Here is a 6749-nt window from a genome sequence, read left to right as displayed (position 1 = left end):
CGGGATGCCACAGGCAGAAAGAAGCCAGCCACGGCAGCCAGTTGTGGAGCCGCGGCTCGTGACAGTTCCATCATTTAAGGAGATTTTTAGTCCGGTTATGAAATCAAATTTAATGTTACGCTGTGCTTTGGTATGATAAAACATGATCGTGGGAGTGTACATAATACTACAATAACAGACCTAATGGTCGTTTATTGTGTGGTTGGCATGATAATCAGGTTAAAAATCTGTAGTGTGTACCCAGTTTAAAGCCCTTGTGCTTTGGCTTGATACCCTCTTGTGAACTTTGTATGTTCACATAGGCTTCATTCGAGTCCTCAAGTTTTCTCCCAGGGACTGATGTGCAAGAGTAAAGTTCTTGGATAGTACAGCTCTGTGGAATTTGTTGTCACTAAACAAATGAATGATAATAAAATAAATATTATTTATTTAAATGTATTTATAAATTAGCAACATATACCATAGTGGTGTACATAAGGGAATTTACAATCAATTATATGAAATGCTTCCATAAACATAAAGAGGTATTAGGTGAGCACAGTGGCTTAGTGGTTAGCACTTCTGCTAAGGTTCTGCTCTAGTGGCTGGCTGTGTCCAGATGGGTATTTTTCCATTTATTTTTTAGAGCAAATGCATTTAGGGTTTATTTCATGTTAACAACCCACTCGGCCTCAAAAAACTGTTCATAGGTGTTTATAAACATTTTTTTTAGAAACCCATTTATGTCTACCTGTATTCTGAAACTTGGGGTCAGTCCACAAAGCAGATTTTGAACCACGATCACACACGTGAGCACTTGAAAGGATTGCAGAATACGCTTACATGTAGTCACACATCTTAATTCAGGTCTTTACTTATGCAATTGTGCATACAAACTGTTCAAGCTAAATAAAAAAACATTGCATCCCATTTGGATACAAAGTAATATAGGTCAGTAGAGAAAAATATCTGCAGAGAACACATTTCAAATGTAAACAAAAATTATTACAATGTTAGTTTATTTCTTAATTTAATTCATAACACATTCTATACACAGTAAAAGTGATTGTGTACAGCACAAACTGTTAGTGTTTATTAGTATTGCATATCTCTGGGGGTTTGAAATACCGTTTATGTTATGTACAATAAGGAATTCATTTAACCTGTAAAAGTAACACTTATCATGTAGCTGCAGTTTAGATTGTTTATGTAAAGTGTGCTACTTATTAGGTTCTACATAGTCACAAAACGGTGTTTCCCTCCTTTCCCCTCCCTTTTTTTGCTCTGTTTTGGCAGGAGATCAAAGTGCTCCCCCCTGTGGCAGCAGTGACCCAGAAATGAGTTTGATTCACTGAGTCCTTCCTCCATAACAAGTAAATAACGTCAGTCATAGAGTGCATGTGTGTGTGAGGAGACACAATCTGCTCCCCCCTAGCACAAGAAGCCGCTGGGCTGGACCTTGTGAGCAGATCACCCATCTGAGAGCGGTGTGGGGGGACACGGATCATAACTCCAGAGAAGGTAGCCAGGATTACCCGGGCAGGTACAGTCACCCATGTTTCTCCTCTCTGTAGGGAACGGTCGGCTGTGTGTGGGGGAGTGTTCTCATGTTTGCAGGCTTGTTGCATGTCTCGATTCATACTAGAAGCTGTTCTTTTGCTTTTTAAACAGGAGTTGGGGGGAGCCCGAGTGATCTGAGCGCTGCCAAGGTCGCTGCCTAGTGGAAAAATAATCTAGTACGTCATTAATATGGCGCCAAAAGATTTGGTTCTTGATAATGCAACAGCCACTCGCTTTTCTCACTATCCCATCACCGAGTGAGAGATGTTAGTGGGTAGAAGGATGACTCGGGGGGGGACGGGTGCATAGTATGTTGTGTTGGGAGGGGTGCTGCAGAGTTGTACATGTGCTGACATGTAGCACCCTTTGAAAGCCGTGAGATATTGAGCATGATGGTCAATATTATATTATGAAGGAGGCTGAAGTTTATTGCTATATGTGACCTTTTGGCCTATTGATTATAAAGTGATTCGATCTTGTGTAACAGTTTGTACTCCTCAGTTTAGAGGGGGGGAGAGGTCATGGAATGATTAGTAGGTTTGTTCTTGGCTATGGTCCCACTTTTTTGGTCCCTGCCTTTCCTCACCGAAAGGCGGTCCCTTGGGAGGGTGAATGACGGTTGTTTGTGTTTTCCTGTTGGGGTGCGGGGTATACACGTGCTATTTGCCGTCCTGCGACGGATGGAACGTTACGGTTTTGTGAACGTTCTTATTTAGAACGTTACCCCGGATTGGAACACTGTGTTCGTGGGAGGGGGGGTTGCGAGCGCCACATGAGACAAGGAGGGGCGTGGCGGGGCAGGTGCATGGGCTGCAACTCGTGTCAATGGTGCCAGGGCAATGCTTTTCGCATTCAAATCTTCCTGCAGATGGGGAACGCTGAAGGGTTAACGACTCACTCTAGGATGGGGCTCCGTGTAGCGGATTGCACACGCCGCTTAGAAAGCAAATAAACCAATCAGCTTCTCGTATCATCTCGTAGTTTTGAATTGCGTGGTGCACGGTCATTGGGAAAACCTTCCAGTGTTTATTTAGCTGTCGCCTTGTTTGCGATTGGTGCTGGGGACCAGTGTTAATGCAACACGTGGCTACTGAAAGTTCACACCCGTGCACTTACAGGGAGAGTCGTGTGTTGCGTTGACTATAACGGTTCTTTATTATGGAGAACACAAGAGAGGTGAGATGTGTTGCAAGTTCCCTGGCACCGATTGCTTCCAAACAGCTGTGGCCTAGACACGAGTATTGCTCAATTGTTCTTTGTTTTTGTTTTGTTTGTTCTTATTTTAATTAGGACTTGAGGCTAATTGAGGTGATCTCCCAAGACTGCACGGTGTAATAAATAAAGGTTACATTGTCATTAAGAGTTATCACTAATCATGTCTTAATGTTGGTTGATGTAAAATAAAACGTAAGTCGGGTCCTCCTTCTGCTGTAAATGTAATTGCACCTTTGGACTGTGCAAACCAATTATATAAGTCAGACGAATAATCCTGGACCACCGTGTTTGACATTATTGTGCAGAGTCAGGAGAGATGTGGTTTCCAGAACTGTCTACATAAGTGGGCGGGGAGGAAAACTTAAATACTCAGCCTTTCTAGCATTCCCTGCAGCACACTTGTAAGATGTCATGAACAACTGCTCATTCACTCCTCCCTTCATCCATAAGGAGGAAACACCTGGTGTGATCAGCTGTGGAGAAACCTCCCATTGATTTCTGCATCAGAGAACTGGTCTCTCTCAGCTGATTCCATGTAAACATAGTAACAGTGCTGGGTGGACAACATTGTCAGTGCACAATCACGTTCTACTTTAGAGTACAAGAAGTAACCAATGAAAGCGATCTTAAATGCTTGCTTGACATTTGTCCTGATGAACTTCCTGTACACATCTCTAGTTGAAGGTCCAACATGTGATCTGGACTGTAAAATTAGCTCACAATGTTTGTTTCATTTTTAGTCTATGTAATGTAGCATAATTTCCAGGACTGCTGTAAATCTGATTTTCCTTTATGGTATATTTTGAATTGTTTGGCGACATTAAATTGCACCTTGATTGTTTTGCAGCTTTTATGTTTATGGATAATTCAAACTGTAAAACCCAACATAATTAAATGCTAACATTTTGACAATGTCATGGTGAGCTGTTTTGTTTTTGTTAATGTTCAGAACAGTTTTTTATGTTGTGTAAAACTGAATGCTGCAACTTGCTGGGGATGTGCGTTTGTGTCATATATATATATATATTATTGTATTACACTTAATCTTTTTGTGAATGGAAGTTTAACATCTCTACAGGGTACAAACATCATATTTCTGCACTTGATAATGCACAATTACTAATTATTTGCTGAGTTTAACAGTTTGAAAACGGTAAATACGGCATGTGCAAAAGTCTGAGCGCCTTTCCAGTTGATTCATTAATACTTTTTTTATTTTTTTAAAGGCCTCAAAGCTTGATTGACTCGATAGGCCTTAAATGAAACCAGATGAAGACCATTCTAGAGTTGAATAAATGCTCTGACCCTTCTTACCTCTCAGAAAGGTGCATCTACTCTCAACACCCATGGTCTCCTCTAAGTAGCTGACTAAGGACTTGAAACAAATCTAGTTGCCTATTACAAAGAAGGGAAGGCTATAAAAAAAAAAACACATTTCTAAATGCTTCGAGCTTGGAACTTCCAGTATCAGAAACATCATTAACAAATGGAAGCTAAATGGGATTTGTGGAAGCCAAAGGAAGACCCAGAAAAATTTGATACAAGTGCTGGTCATATATGGGAAGCTGAACCCACAAATATCATTGCAAAGGATCTTCAGCAAAGCTTTAGCTGACAGCGGATAGTGACGCTTACACAAAAGTAAGTTGCCAGAAGAATTGTTTTTCCTACGACCTCAACAGAAAAGCCAAATTGGATTAAATTGTACTTTTTAGCCATTAACACAAAAAATACATTTGAAGAAAAGAAGGTGAAACAGTTTGAAGAAAAGGCAGCTTTGCCAGCCGTGAGGCATGTGGGTGGATCTATTATGATATGACATTTTGTGGCAGTTGATGGACAGTAAATATCTGGAAGGAAGAATGGGCTCAAATATAAAAAGAGCAAAGAAACCAATGTCCCACAGTTAGTGAAGTAATTGAAGCTCAAAAGTAGATGACTGTTTCAGCAAGATAATAATCCAAAACCTGCCTCCAAATAAACATGAATGAGGGATTAAGGTTTTGGAATGGTCTCTGTGCTGCCAGACTTGAATATTATTAAGTAAATCTGTGAAGAGATCTTGGGTAATATATTCAGGAAGCTCTAATAATATTTTGAGCTAAAAGAGTTCTCGGGTGATTGGGAGAAATTCTTAAAGAAAAAATAGAAAGACACTTGTTGGCTATAAGAAACATTTGGAAGCGGCAAAAGAATTGTCACTAATTACTGTCACAGTTCCCAAACTTTTGCACTTGCCTTATTTTATTATTTTTTATATCTTTTATTTTGATCTGTTTAATTCATAAAATAAGAATTAAATTGTGCAGAAATATCATGTTTAAGTTTGTACCCTGCAGAGATTCTGTGAATCGTGCAATTTGACCAGAGGTGCTAAAATAAATTTGCATACTGTATGATATCATAGCCTTGGAAGCCTGAAGTTATTTGTGTTCCAGATTGGAGACCTATATATAGCTAGAGATGTTATTACATGTGTATTTATATTTTGTGTGTTATATTTATATAATCGGACTCTGTCAGCATGATTAAACTTCCCATTTATTGTTATTTTTAGAAGATTAGTTATTTACATGTTTTAAATGAAGAAGTTCAGGAACACTTCATTTTGTAGGGGGTTGGAGGTAACGGTGGTAGTCATTTTCGCGAACGATTAAATCCCGACACCAGTTAGAACGACATGTTAATCATAATTTCCAACAACGTATTGAAAAACTGACATACAACTATTCCAATAAAGAAACATACCGGCAGTGACACTTACGCCGCTTCTAAGTGTGACCGTTACATTACTGCTATTAAGGGGTGTCAATACAAGGACCTGCCGGCTGTATGTGTTTTAGGAAGGGCTGTACATTATACAACTGGTAGGTCCTCGCATTGCCCCCTTAATAGCAGTAATGTAACCGTCTCCCTTACAAGTCATGTAAATGTCACTGTCGGAATGTTTCTTTATCGGAATAGTTGTATGTCAGTTTTTCAAAACGTCTGATATCTTCCATGTTGGAAATTACATCAGTTGTGAATAACATGTCGTTCTAACTGGTGTCGGGATTAAGTGTTCATACACTCGTACCCCACCTAGAGGTAAAATTTCCATATTTTTATTGCTTGATAAACTGATCAGTGCTATCACATTTAAATATTAAACCTAATATTAACTACCAATTGTTTAATTTGTAGTGTAAAATATTGAATGCTGTCAAATTACTAAAACAAATGCACTCTTATAATGCTGTCTTAAGAACTGGTTTTGGCTCTGAGTAAGAGCTCCATATAACAGTTATAGGAGATTTTGTTTCTGAGATATTCACTATTGGATTTATCAGAAATGATATTGTGTTTTCTGGTGGTTCTTTTTATTTATTTTTTCTTGTATAGCTGTGAGTTTTCTTGGTATAAATAATGCAAATTGTATAAAAATGCATACAGCAGCAGCAGGTAATGTTCAATGACCATTTCCCAATTAGCACCTTCCATTTCCAGGTCTGACCTGGGGGTAAATGTATCAAGCGGAGAGTTTTTCGGCGAGTTTGAAAAGTGGATATGTTGCCTATAGAAACCAATCAGATTCTAGCTATCATTTTGTAGAATGTACTAAATAAATGATAGCTAGAATCTGATTGGCTTTTCAAACCCGCCGAAAACGTGTCAGCTGGATACATTTACCCCCTGGTGTATAACAAGTAAGCTAACGTGAAAAGCTGTGAACCCTATTCGGTCCCGTCATGTCACTTATGGGGCCCTGGTACAGCAGCTTTTTTGGAGCCCCCTTCTATAGCCTCCAATGGGGGCGTGGCCACACCAGGTTGAGGACTCCTCCCACTATACACAGGCCCTGGTACTTTTTATCTACTCCCCCTTGACCCCCCCCCCCCCCGCCCTTCCTGACTCTGCTTAATAGATATTGTGCTCTGCTGTGACCGATTTATTGCAAATTCCTCTCTTCTCCACTTTCATGAAAATGTGCAGAAAAGAGGCAACCAGCAGTTAAT

General features: G+C 39.7%; 1 protein-coding gene across 1 annotated transcript in view; it reads left to right on the top strand.

Annotated features, from left to right (window-relative positions):
* The first annotated feature begins 1273 nt into the window (after window positions 1-1273).
* Window positions 1274-6749, top strand: part of JADE1 (jade family PHD finger 1) — a 69798-nt gene continuing 64322 nt past the window's right edge. Inside the window, exon 1 of the mRNA XM_075199899.1 lies at window positions 1274-1522. The gene's annotated coding sequence lies outside the window, so the exon portion shown is untranslated. The remainder of the gene's footprint in view (window positions 1523-6749) is intronic.

Source organism: Mixophyes fleayi, chromosome 1 (genome assembly GCF_038048845.1).
Source record: "Mixophyes fleayi isolate aMixFle1 chromosome 1, aMixFle1.hap1, whole genome shotgun sequence".
Taxonomy (NCBI): Eukaryota; Metazoa; Chordata; class Amphibia; order Anura; family Limnodynastidae; genus Mixophyes; species Mixophyes fleayi.
Note: the sequence above shows the minus strand (reverse complement) of the source record. Positions and strands in the feature narration are given on the sequence as shown.